At 52.1% G+C, this 13,491-nt stretch overlaps 1 protein-coding gene across 1 annotated transcript in view; it reads right to left on the minus strand.

Moving 5' to 3' along the window:
- Positions 1-257: 257 nt before the first annotated feature.
- The window catches only part of TWIST2 (twist family bHLH transcription factor 2), a 28,702-nt gene continuing 15,468 nt past the window's right edge, over positions 258-13,491 (minus strand). Inside the window, exon 2 of the mRNA XM_008640707.2 lies at positions 258-1,065. The gene's annotated coding sequence lies outside the window, so the exon portion shown is untranslated. The remainder of the gene's footprint in view (positions 1,066-13,491) is intronic.

Genomic DNA, 13,491 nt, shown 5'->3' on the forward strand with positions numbered 1-13,491 from the left:
AAAGGTCATTTGGGATAATTTAGCCCCATGTTTCCAGATCCCGGTCTAGTGGAAGGTGTTGGGTTTTAAGGTCCATTCCAAGCCAAATCGTCCTGCAGGACATCAGCCCGGACAAGTGAGGCTCACACCCATCACCCACTCCCTGGGAAAGACATTTTTAGCCAAAATTCTGAGTGTCAAAACATTGTGGGGTGCAAGGAAGAGTCTCAGCCTCTGCTGGGGGCCATGGAGTCGAGAACATAAATCTCAAAGCCCCGGTAGCTGCATGACATCTTTATTTTTATTGGCAAGAGAAGCAGTATACACAGCGACATTGCAGTCTCTTAGCTCGTTAAAAATATCTCAATAAATAAAACAAATAAGCAACATATACACTGGAACAGAAAATGAAAACAAAAAAAAAATTTAAAAAAAAAAGGGGGGGGAAGGGGATGAGCGGTAGCAAATCATGGAGCAATAAGGGAGAGGTGGCAGAGTGTGGAGGGCAGTCTGTAACCCAGGCTGTACTTGAAACAAATCATGCAGGGAGCTGGGGGCATGGTGGGCTTTTCTCCTCCTTGTCCTGTTTTTTTCTGAGAGCCTTGGTCCAGTTTTGCCATGACTGTACAAGAAATCAGGTTTGGAACTTAAAAAAAAAAAAAAAAAAAAAAAAAAAGAGAAGAATACAGCTAAGGGGAAGTAAAACTCGAACCCAAAGATGCCTCATAAATGTGTTTCCTGAATTAAGGTTTTTTCTTCAGAAATAAAAATAAAAACCAAAAAAATCAGCGATAAAAACACCAAACACACAGACAGACAGACACAAAATCCCAACAACAATGAACAACCAGGAATGTTGCTTCTCCTTCTCTCTTTGGTCAGTCGTTCTGGGGAGAGATGCTGCGAAGTCTCAGCCCCTTCTCTTCGGTGCCGTTTTGCTGCTCAGTCTAAAATGCTCCGCAAGAGTTCAGAGCGAGGGAGGTCAAGAGGGGTCTTTTGGAGCAGTTTTCTTGAGGTTTTTAAGGTTTCAGAAGCTACAAACTTGGATAAATCCCAATTCCACTTCAGTTGCAGACACTGGACAGTCTGGAGAGAAGGGGGGAAAAAAAAAGAGAAGAAAAATAAATACACCGAATCCAGGACATCTTTGTGAGACAGGTTGTGTGGGAAGGGCTTTTTTCCTACAAATCCAGGCTGTGGTCTGAAACCATGTGTTGGATCCTGCCCCTGGTTCCAGCAGTGTGGAGTTAATCCAGGCACAGGGCAAGATCCAGTCTGCCAGGAGCAAGTGGAAGCACAATTCCTTAGACTTTTGGATAGATAGCCTAAATTCAGAGTCTGGCAGGGACAGACAGGGACACCTCCCACTATCCCAGGTCGCTCCAACGTGGCCCCGAACACCTCCAGGAACAGGGAACATTTTGTGGGACAAACTCCATGACCCCGCAGTGCCCACAGGATCCCCCATCCTGCTCGGGGCAGGACGAGATGCTGCTCCTGCCTTCAGCAAAGCCACCTCAGCTCAGATATCAAAAAGCAGATATAATTATTTCCTCCCACCGAGGAAAGCTTCCATTTAGCTGATTTCCTTTCCTTTCCCTCTCCAAGTTATTAATTATCTAATTACAACCACATTCTGCAGGCGAGCTCAGGGACTTGTCAGGCTGCCCAGGACCACTTAGGAAAGCTCCACCTCTCCCAGTGGTTTGGGGATGCCCACGTCTGACAGATGACAGGCTGGTCCTTTCCCTGTCCAGGGAGGGCTCCAGGAAAGAAAAATGAAGTCCAGGGAGGAGGAAGATACCACGGAGCAATTTTCTGGGTTTTTTTTAATTATTATTTTTTCCAGCGAGCAGGAGAAGGGGGTGGAAGATGGTCACAAGGTTTCGCTGTGCCCTGCTCTTCTCTGAATGTGGCTGACAGGAAAACAAGGTAAAACCAGATAAAAAGCTGGTCTAGTTCCAGGGATTTTTAAAATCCCACCCAAGAGTGGAGAGCTCAGCACAAAGCTGCTCCCAGGGCAGAGCTGATGTCTTCAACCCCGGCTGAGACCCCCTGCTCTGGCTGCTGCTGCCCTGAGGCACCTCATTCCCGCTGGCTCTTTCCGGTTTCCAGCACCAGCTGGAGAACTGGGAATTTCACAGCAGCTCGGTGCTAACGGGGTGATTTTCTTCCCTGTGGATCGTAGATGTTCCAGAGCTCTGGAATGGCTCTGCCACATCCCATCCTGTGCTCCCGAGGGATTGGAACTAGACTGGCTTTGAGGCGCCTTCCAGCCCAAACCGTGCTGTGATTCTGTGAAATCAGACTTTGATACCAGACTCTGAATCTGGCTTGTGACCCTCATGTCAGCAACCTGGCCCCTGCTTGCTGCAGTATGAGTCTTGCAGGGGGAAGGAAGGGCTGAGGAAGAGGGAAAATGCCCCCCAAAACCTCAGCAGGCTGCTCTTTTCTCCTCTCCTACCTGGTGTGTGGAGGCTGCCCTTGGCATCCAGTGCCACCCCAGCCATGGCCAGGGACACCTTCCACTAGACCAGCTTGCTCAGAGCTCCATCCAAGCTGGCCTTGAGCACTTCCAGGGATGGCAACTGCTTTCTCCTGGGATTTCCAAGCTTTTCTCAGGCATTTCCAAGCTTTTCTCAGGCATTTCCAAGCGTTTCTCTTACCCTGACACAGAGCACAGCTGTGATGCGCTGCCCCAGTGCAGACCCAGCACAGCTTCCTCTGGCTGAGGCCTTGCTGATCCGCTTTTCCCTGCTTTAGGAGCATTTCCCAGCCCATCATGGAAATCACAGGAGCAGAGAGCTGCTGGCCTGATGGAAGGTGGCAGCAAGAGCACGGCCCAGCTTGCAGGAAATTTCGCAACAGGTCCCCCAGGCCTTTGCTTATATAGGATTGGGGCGGGTTTGGTTACAAAAGGATTGAAATCATTTCCATGGCATGGCCAAGAGTGCAAATGAAATGGGAAATGCAGGAAAACCGTTGGGAGTTTGTTTGGTTTTGCTGGGTTTTGCTGTTTTTTTTTTTTTAAAGGCAGCTTTTCCAACTTCTTTTAAAGCTGAGGATGTAGAAAAAAGGCTCTGCCTCCTGGGCCCAGCCTCTCTCTCCCTCCATGTGGGCTTCTGCCAGCCTGAGTCCCTGCCAGGAAGGTGCTGCCCCACCTTCCTGCCCTGTGTTTGGCACTGGGAAAGGGGTGAGAGGGGTGAGAGGGGTGAGAGGGGTGAGAGGGGTGAGAGGGGTGAGAGGGGTGAGGGGTGCAGCTCACACCAGCTGCCCCCGATTTTGCCCATCACCAGGAATTTTATGGGTTGTTTTCTCCCCACTTTCCCTTCAGCCTGGGGAAGTAAAAAGCAGCGTGGGTCCAAGCTGAGAGCCCAGCACTGCTCAGTGCTGCCTTTGGGTTCCGACCAAGCATCCTTTGCTGGAAGGAGCTGGAATTGCAACAACTGTTGAGATCACTGCTCCTCATCCACGCTGTTAATTAAGGATTTAATGCTCAGGTGCTGCACCATAGCTGGGAAGATGTCCCAGGCACATTTCAGGGTGCTTCTGCTTGGAGGTAAGGCCTGAATGAGATGGGACAGAGCAAACATGGCAAGGTGAGGAAGATGTGGCATTCATAGAATCCCAGCGTGGTTTGGGTTGGGAGGGAACCTCAAAGCTCATCCTGTTCCACCCCTGCCACGGGCAGGGACACCTCTCACTAGACCAGGTTGCTCCAAGCCCCATCCTTAAACGCTTCCAGGGATGGGGCAGCTACAGCTTCTTTGGGTAACCTGTGCCAGGACCTCCCTACCCTCAGAGTGAGGAATTTCTTCCTCCCTTAATCTCCTCTTTTTAGTGTAAAAAATTACTCTGGAATAGCCCCACCAGTGGCTTCAAGCAACGCTGGGTTACAGCACAAAAGGCGATGCTCCTGCTTTAGAAAATCACTAAAATCCCATTCCTGATGGGATCATCATTCCCAGCTGTTTTGGGAATAATCCCTCTAAAAAGCCCTATGGCACAGATCAATCAGAGCACCCATGGTCAGGTCTGGACACTTTGCCTCCCAGCATCCCATCTGCTCGAAAACCTCCCGAAATTTAGACCTCTTGAGCTGAAAATTTTCCACACCCGACGGTGATTCCTCTTTCTCGCCGCTGTTTTTGTTTTCTGGGCAAGAAAAATGGCCCAGCTGTTTCAGGCTACAGGGGGAGTGGAAAACAGCCGTGCTCCAAAAATGCTTCCCCATGCCTGGGAGGTGTTGCAGGCTGGAAAAGCTGGAAGGCAACACGCAAACTGCCCGTATTGCAGAGCTCCATCCCACCTGGAGCTGGGGGACACGGGGCTCGTTTGGCCCCAGCTCCGAGTCTCCCCACATTGCCTTCCCAGCCGTGCCTGGGGCTGAGTGCTCCTGCGAGACCAAAGGCAGGGAGCACACGGAGATATTTTGGAGATATTTTGGCTCGGGTTCATCTCCGTTGCTGGGCTGGAGGCACGGTGGTGGCTGGCAGGAGCTGGACTCGGAATCACGGACTCACGGAATCATGGAGTCACAGGATGGTTTGAGACCGTAAGGATCATCCAGTTTCAACCCCCCCTGGGAAAAACCAAGCTACAACACACGGAGAGCTTCAGCTGGATGGGAATTCAGGTGGGGTGACGGGAACATCACACGGGGCTCTGCTGTGGCTGAGCATGGGGAAAGCTCTCTCCCCATGTGTTTCGTCCCTGTTTTTGCACGGTTTAATACATTCTCTGGTATTTTTAGAGCAAAGCTGATGGAAGAAGGGCAGCACTGGCCAATGGATTGCCTACACAAAGCTACACTCGCTGCAGGATCACTGCTGAAGGGATCTTCCCAAATTATTTCAGGGAGTTGTCAACTGTCCCTGGATGTAAAAGTGATGGTAGCCACTTCACAGAGTGGTTTGGGCTGGAAGGGAGCTTAAAGCTCATCTCATTCCATGGGCAGGGACGCCTTCCACCAGACCAGATTGCTCAGAGCCTCATCCAACCTGGCCTTGTTTAAATTCAAATTGTTCAAAATTAATTTAAATTTATTTTCATCTAAGCATCATTTAAATTTAAGTTTATTCATTTAAATTTAAGCCTGTTTAATTTAAGGGATTTTTTCACCTCACAGGTGAACAAGGACCACGCAGAGCCCTTGGAAAGGTTGATTCCCATCCCTCTGGATCTCCGTGCCCCAGATTCTGCATGGAAAAACCCCATTTTATCATCTTAGAATTATAAATCATTATTTTATAATCATTTATAATAATTTAAATTTAAGCTGGTTGAATTTAAATATAAACCTGTTTCAACTTAAGCCCATCCTTGTTTAAATATAAAACCTTTCCGGGATTTGGATGGTGCAAAAAAAAATGCACCTTAAACCAGCAGAATTCCCTTGTGTTTTGGGGTGTTTCCCACCAGGAAAGGCTAAACCCAGCAGAAATCCCTTGATTTTGGGGGTGTTTCGCACCAGGGAAGGCTACAAAAGATGGGTTGGGGATAAATTTCCAGCCTCGTGGTTGTTTTCCGCTGTCTGGGGGGTGCCGGTCCCCGTGGCCCTGGCACAGACCCCTCCACAGGCCCGGAAAGGAGGGAGCCCTGGAAAAGGCAGCAGGGCCACGCTGCGGGGCTTCAGAGGGGAGGAAGCAGCGGAGAAAGGAATTCAGATAATTGTGTCCGTGCGAGGGGGCGGAGAGAGGGCCAAAATCAGATCTAATGCTGCGGGTATGGACAGACTGAAACCAGATCCCCTGGCTCGGGCTGCTCTGCCTTTGCTGCTCTGAACCCTTATCACCCATCTGCTCTTGAAGTCTCCCAGATGAAGGGAAAGCCACAGTTATGTGCATCTCACAGCTGGGAAAATGTTTCAAAACACATCCCTGGCAGAGAGGTTCATTCCTGAGCCGCGGGGCCCCCCTCGGACCCTTCCTCAGCCAGGGAGAAGCCTCTCCTCTCTCTGATTCACCTTTTCAGAGCTTGGGGCATTTATCTGCCCGTGGCTGGCTGGAGGTGAAACATCCTCCTTGTGCTCTGCAGCCCCCAGTTTGTTATCAGGAGCAGTTTGATGGGGGTGTGGCATGAGGAAATGGAGATTGAAGCCTTTTCTCCTCCCCCTGAGGCTGTTTCTCCCTTTCCAGACCCTCTTGTGCATCACCGAGGAATGCCCATGGTTTGCTAACACCTCGCTGTCTGGGGAAAGCTGAGGATCCTAAAGGGATGATGCCACAAGAAGAAGCCCTGGTCTCTCCTGCCTGGGTCTGCTCCCAGCCATTGGAGCAGGATGGAGCACGGCCACGAGGCTGGGACTGGCTAAAAAGCTCCTCACCCATGGTTGAAAGAAATTTGGGGCAGTTGTGAGTGCTGCTCTCGCATATTGCCAGAAATTACTCCATAATTTTGCTTAAAGTATTTTTTCTCCCCTCACGCTGCTGCAGAAGAGGTTATTGGTCTCCACAGAATCCCAGAATGGTTTGGGATGGAAGAGAGCTTAAAGCCCACCTTGTTCCACCCCCTGCCATGGGCAGGGACACCTTCCACAATCCCAGGTTGCTCCAAGCCCCATCCAGCCTGGCCTTGAATGGAATGAACCCCTCAAGAAGAAGAGAGGGATGCTCACCAAGGAGAGGAATTCAGTGGCTGCTACCTGTGGGCTCAACAACTCCCCGTGGAAAAAGCTGTCCTTTGGGGCCCGAAACACCTCGAAAAAGCCAATTCTTCAGCATTTCAGGTTGTAGCCCAGCTGAAATCAGTCTCCTGGGCTGTGCTCACCACAGGGAGGAGAAGGGAATGCTGAACAACGAAGCATTTTGCTGCTGGGATGCTCAAAGTTGCTATGTTATGTCCTTCCTCCCTGCAGCAACCTCTGGGCATTCAGGAATGTGTTGCCCCAAGGTGCCGTGTCCCTCCCTGGCCAGAAAATTAAAACAAATATAAAAACAGCTTTAAACCAACAACAACAACAACAAAAAGGAGCTTTAAACAGGAAGAACTCCCCTTGCCAAAGGCCTGCACTCCTCCACAGGCTGAGTGGGGCTGGTGGCAGCTGGAGGAGGAGGAGGAGGAGGAGGCAGGTTTGTGGGAGCCCCTCGTTAAAACCTTGGCAGCCCATCACTGGAATGGCAGCTCGGAGCTGCCGAGGGGCGGAAGCTGCTAATGAGCAGCCGGAGCAGGGAAAAGCAGAGCTGCCCGGGCGTTTGGGAGAACCATCGGAGCTGCCTCGTGGGTGGCTCAGAGGAACAAGCACTGAGGGACACCAGAGGCATCTCCCAAGGCAGGGAAGGGTGTGTGGGCAGGGATGGGGGACAAAGAGGGGCAGGAGATGGCCCCCACCAGCCCTCCTGGCTAGCAGAGCTCACCAGGGCTTGCTGCGTCTTGGATCTACTGCCCCGAGTCCCTCACTCACAAGCCACAGGAGAAAGGTGTGGAACCAAGCGGGGAAAAGGCAGGGAAGGAGGTGTTCTCCCGGTGCAGCTCTAGGGAAATACCCAGGGCTGGGGAGGAGAACCTGCCCAGACACCGACGTGTCCCGAAGGAGAGCTCCGAGGCTCACGCCAAGGCTGAGAGCAGCCACATCCCACCTTCCTCTGCTGCCCGAGTCCCACATCCTGCGGCCTTCTCGGGTCCGGATGGGCTCCAGCTGCCCGAGCACCTGCAATCCTGGGCAGGCACTGCCTCAAATGCCCACCCAAAATGGGGCCAAAGCGGTGGGAACGGGCAGAAATCAGGGAAGGAGGGTGGAGTTGCCAGAGGTGGCCCGTCCGCTTTTGCTGAGACACATCCCACCCTGCACAGACACAACTCGCAGGCTAAGGGGGAATTTAATTTAGGACCAAGCTCCCTGGGACATGGTCTCTGGACCCAGGGATAAACACAACTGAGATACCAACGGGGCTGTGAGAACACCCTTCTGCCTCCACCCCATTTTAGGAGAGCAGATATTATTGGCCGAAGGGAAACCTTTCCTCCTCCCCCTCGGCGTTCCTGCCAAAATAATACAGATCCTAGGAAAAACACCTTCTCTAAAAATAAACATATACCTCTGTGGCTTTCTTCTTTTTCCAAGGGAACTCTCTGGGTCTGGCCCGCTCAGCCAGCATCTCCTCTGCTCTCACAGTTTTCCTGCGTGCAGCTGCAGTTCCCAAACCTCAGGAGCGGCAGCATCCCTGTGGGATGCTCTGGGATTTTCCTACCCCATGGACGAGACTTTTCCTACCCGTTTCCCCACTTTACCTGCCCTTGCATAGATTAAATATTTTGGGAGCGAGTCTGGCTCTATCTGTGGCTGAGCACAAGGAGGAACAGCCTCAGTTTTTTTCATCAGTGCAGCACAAAGGCTCTGTAGTAACATCTACTCCTAGGAGTAAATCAGGGAAAGGATGATAAACATCCACTGTGACTGACTCAGCTGTGTGGATTGATGCCAGTGGAATTAATAACAACAAACCCCCCCTGTTTTAAAAGCATCTAGGGTTTAAACTCCTTCTTTTAAATAAAACAGTAATGGGAAAACAAGCAAAAAAAAAAAAAATTTGGGGCCACCCACTGAAAGGCAGAGACATGAAATCCACGGAATCCTGGGGGCTTCTGGGAACAATCCACGGGACAGGTACGATTGCCCCGGGAACTCGGGGTGCTTTTTCATGGCCCTGACAAAGAGCAGCTGAGACACCTGCGGGCCAGATGTGCACAGCTGTACATGTGCTGCTGCCCATCAATCCTCGGGTTCCGTCCCGCTCCAGACGCCGGCCCTCACAAACACAGCTCGGAAGGCCGGGCTGGAGCAGGGGAATGGCGAGCCCAGGCATTTCCCTCTTCCCAGCAGTGCTGCCGAGTCTCCTCCGCACGCAGAGCCCAGCCCTCGGAGCCCGCCTGGCCTGCACGATGCAAACGTGGGGCAGAGACCCTCAAGGGAAATCTGGGGAGAGACACTGGCATCCTATAGCCAGGAGTTTTTAATGCCCCTGCATGAGGGACCTGGCGGGGTAGGTGCCACCCACACTGCGTTTCAGACCCAAGAACCCATCAACACCCGCCCTGGAACTGGTTTGTCCTGGTGTTTATCGCCACGTGGCACAGTTTTGCCACCTCTCCACGGGCACACGTGTAAAGGATTTTAGTTTTTCCTGCAAAAAGTATGGCACTCATGCCCACAACTCTGGGAAGAGAAACCTCGCCTGTCCTGAGTTAGCCTTGGAGGCGATTGCTGAAAAAAGAGCTGAAAAAAGACCCTTTTCCTTGGCATCTGGAGCAGGAAGGAAGCTGTGTTTGCTCCTCAAAACTGCCAAAGAGATGCTGGGGCAGCTTCCCTGAAGAGTGGATGGATTTAATCCTGGTTTTACTCTTACGGATCCTTACAGAGCACCACAAAAAGCCCTTGGTGGGAAGGAGACAAGGAAGATTCCCCATCTCCTTGCCTGCTGTGCTCAGTGCCCAGGTTTTGGCCTCCCATCCCAGGTGCCATTCCCAGACGTTTGCAGGAGAAAGGTTGTTACTCTGGCATCTTCCCCGCCGCTACAAGGCACATGCCGAAGGTCCCTGAATTCCTCAATCCCAACTCCCTGGCCCCATCCTCAATGTTTCCCTCATGGCAGGTGCTGTTCCTCGTTCCTTGATAACCACCCAGGCTCTGAGCAACGGAGGTGATTCAGTCCCAGGACTTTGGGAAGGGATTGTACCCGGCCAGGTCTGCATCTGGGATTAATCAGCACGGCTTCCTTGAAGTCAAGGGGCCAAATTCTCACTCGGAATAAAGCGGCTTAACCCTGCTGCAGTCAATAAAGCCTCTCTGATCTTTTTTTTATGTCAAGAATCGCTCAGCTCTTTAAAATACCTGGGGTTACAGGGCGCTGCCCTCTTGAAGGGGGAGCTATATTTTTATATGACAAACAATCCTGCCGGGGGAAGGAGTCCTTGGCACGGCATGAGGCGCTCTGGATTTTGTGGGGCTGGGGTGAGTCATTGGGATTGGCATTTTGGGCACCCTGGGAATGGTGACAGTGACTTGGAATTTGAAAGGGTGGCATAAGCTCGGAGTTCCTTATAAAAAAAAGCTCTTTCTGTCCCTTTTCCTTGGCCTGGCAGCTGCATCAGCAGGGCACAAGCCTGGCAAAAGCCACCCTTGGTCCTGCATCTCTCCTCGGTCCCACCGTTTCTCCCAGCCCTTAAATGCAAGCACCACGCAGTGCACTCGTTTTCCTAAACTTTACAGCTGCTGCCTTCCATGCAGATGGCGTTGCCCATGCTTGGAATCACAGAATATCCCGTTAAACCAGGTTTAAAACCCTTAGACCAGGCTTCTTAAACCAAGCCCTCTAGATTGCAGCCCGCTTAAGTACCGTTCGAGGTACGGAGCCCGTTCCCTGCCCTGGTGTTGACAATCCCCTCTACCCCTCTCTTTCCTCTTCCTCCTCCTCTCCTTGCCAGCCTCTTCCCACGGCTGCCTCTGCTTCCCGGGGGTGCCCAGCTCCTTGGGGTGTCCTGTGCAGGGCCAGCAGTTGGACTCGATGATCCCCGTGGGTCCCTTCCAGCTCTGGAGATGTCCTGGACGCAGCATTGCATGAGGGCCAGGTAAGGCTGCTGCTGTGGCCTGAAGGGGTTTGGGGGTGTGCAGAGGACTGACTTTTGTTGTTGTTTTGTCGGAATATGCTGCACTTCAGCGTGGTTTTGTCTGGCTCTGCCTGAACGAGGGGTCGGATGTTGTTTGCCAGCTCCGGTTGGGCACCCGGGGCTGTGGTGGCTCCTGAGGGGACAGGGCTTTCTGCAGGCAACGGCAGAGTGGCTGTGAGTCTCCCTCGGGGCTGCTCGGGGGGGATATTTTATCTCTAACTCTGCGGGGTTGGATGCTGCCATCCACCTTCAGCAGCGTGGGCAGCGCATCCCCCCGCGCCCTGTCCGGGCTCTGAGCACCCATGAATCATTTTTCCAAGGCTCTCAGGAGCAGCATCACTCCTCGCACTGGGCGTGGGGCTGGTCCCTGCTTTATGGGCTTCCCTGAAACTGCTCGGCGGGCCGGGCCGGGCAGGCAAACCACGGGAAGGGGACGGGGAGCCAGATCTTACTCACAGCCTCTTTAGCAACGCGCTTCCAGCCCGGATAGCGCCGGGAGCTTCCCAACCCCCTGCTCTGCTCCCAGAGCCTCCAGTCCCACAAAAGAACACCCCGAGGGATTTAATTCTCGGTGCCACGACTGACTAATCATTTCTAAAATCTTGCTTTATTCTGCTCGCTCTCTGCGCCGCTGCTTCGTGTTTCTTTCCTATCAATAAATTATCCGCTTCAGAGCTCTCGGGTCGCCTTTTCACCGCACTTCTGGGTTTTATGGCTTCGCGAGAGGTAAAGCGAAGTTATCGCTCCCTTGCTGCTGTTTCTCAAAGGGGAACAAACAGTCTCGTTCAAATTTTTGGGGGAAGGAGCGGGCAGAGATGGAACCTCTCTGCTCGAGGAGCAAACAAGTCGGCTTGTCTGTGTCTGGTGGAGGATTTAATCACATGTTTAATATTGAAATGCGTGCTGTTCCCCCCGATGGCTGGGGTGGGGTGTAGCACATGCCCTGCTGACTCAGAGCAGCCCGGCTCCCAGCAACATGATTTGTGTGCAGCACGCACTCCGCAGCCTAGGAAAAAAAGCCCTGGAAAATCGGTTTCCACGGTCTCTCCTAGCCGGTCGTGCTGCAAAAGGCAGATGTGCGTTTCGCTGTCTGCAGTTGTCAGGTTTTTGGGGTTTGGGTGATTAAGTGAACGGGTTAAGTGGACGCTTTCAGGCGGACGAGTGCGGCTGACTCAGCTCGGCAGCAGCTGGCTGGTCTTGTTTAGGTTTGCCAGCTGCAAAAGCTGGACTTGTTTGAACCTCGGAGAGTGACCCCTGCGAGGTTCCCGCTGGGATAATAACCTGTGTCACCGCGGCTCTGATGCAATCCCCGCTCTGGGGGGGAGCAGGACGAGCTCCCCGCAGCATCTGCTCCGAACAAAGGCTCCGTGCTCCGGCTCTGGCAGTGCCGCTCCCCTCTGGGTTTCACGAGCGGTCTGGGATGGGCAGGGACACCTTCCGCTAGACCAGGTTGTTCCAAGCGCCCCATCCAAGCTGGCCTTGGATGTTCCCAGGGGTGATGGGAGCCTCTGGTTGATGCTGAACAGCTTTTCTGCTCTGTACAACCGAGTTTTACCCACGATTTGTGTTTGCAGTACAAGATGTTTCTTTAAGTTTCGTATTCTCCAGGTGAAATCTGCATGTGATGCTTGTGAAGCGGGAGGGAGGCTGGGTGCTACCTTCGGTGATTGAAATGAGGGTTCAGAGGCTTATGAGGGAATCAGATTGAATGCAGGGAGAGAAGAGGGAAGCTTGGATCTGCCTCTGTCTGGAGAAATGTGCTCGTGCTTCTGCACACAACACACAGATCATCTGTGAGCCCGGATTTAATTAACTACGCCATGGGTGTGGAGGATGGCTGGGGTGACTTAATTTAAGAACTTTTCACTCCTCTGTGTGCTTTTTGCCTGTTAAAAATGCTTTGGGTCTCCTTTTGAAATTTCTCTTTGCCATTCTTCTACAGGCACAGATGGGCCTCGTCGTATCATAAAATCACAGAATGGTTTTGGCTGGAAGGGACCTTAAAGCTCATCCCATGGGCAGGAACACCTCCCACTGTCCCAGGCTGCTCCAAGCCCCGTCCAGCCTGGCCTTGGACACTTCCAGGGATGGGGAAGATCCGTGTCTGTCTGTGCACTGCACATTTCACCTCGAATGCAGCACTTCCCCGTCAGTAAATGTCGGTGTGAATGTACATTCCAATTAAAGGCTCCCTAAAAGCAGCGGGGATTGAAATCAACACCAATAAACGAGTGAAATGAAGCTTTTTTTCAGGGAGACTGGCTGGTTCCCGTAGCACACAGTTTTCCCTGGAGATGGCAGAAGAAATGCAAATGCTGGGCCACGCTCCCCTCCTGGAAGTGCACGGATGCACCCGACAGGAAACTTAACCTGACATCCCACACGGTTTGGCTGAGCAAAGTGATCTCTGCCCTTTCCATACTTATTTATATTTTCAGTTGACTGCATAATCTGGCCCTCTAGAAAGTCCCTTCAGGAGGTCACGCAGCTGAAATAATAGCTAATGAATTTGTAACAAATTATTTCAGACTTATTAAACACTTTCTTCCTTCCCTTCCAAGTGTTTGCATGCTGCTCCCAAACTAGGTAGGGCTGGAATAAGGAGGCTGGCAGGACCGTGCCAGCTCCAGAGACTTAAGGAGAACTGCTGGCATCGCTTTTCCTTCCAGAGATAGCCTCATTCTGCTCCCATCACCTCATTTGGCTGTTCCACCTCTGCTTTTGGGAAGGTTTTAAGGCCAGGGGATGAGGCTCTTGGACTTCTCCAGTGTTGCACCATCCAACTGATTTCCATCTCTGCTCCATTAATCAGGGATTGGTTTGGGTTGGAAGGGACCTTAAAGATCTTTGAGCGTGAAAGGACCTGGGTTTATTCTTTCCAGTGCTTGGTTACACAAGCCAGGCCCT

This window comes from Corvus brachyrhynchos, unplaced genomic scaffold (genome assembly GCF_000691975.1).
Source record: "Corvus brachyrhynchos isolate BGI_N302 unplaced genomic scaffold, ASM69197v1 scaffold79, whole genome shotgun sequence".
Lineage (NCBI taxonomy): Eukaryota > Metazoa > Chordata > Aves > Passeriformes > Corvidae > Corvus > Corvus brachyrhynchos.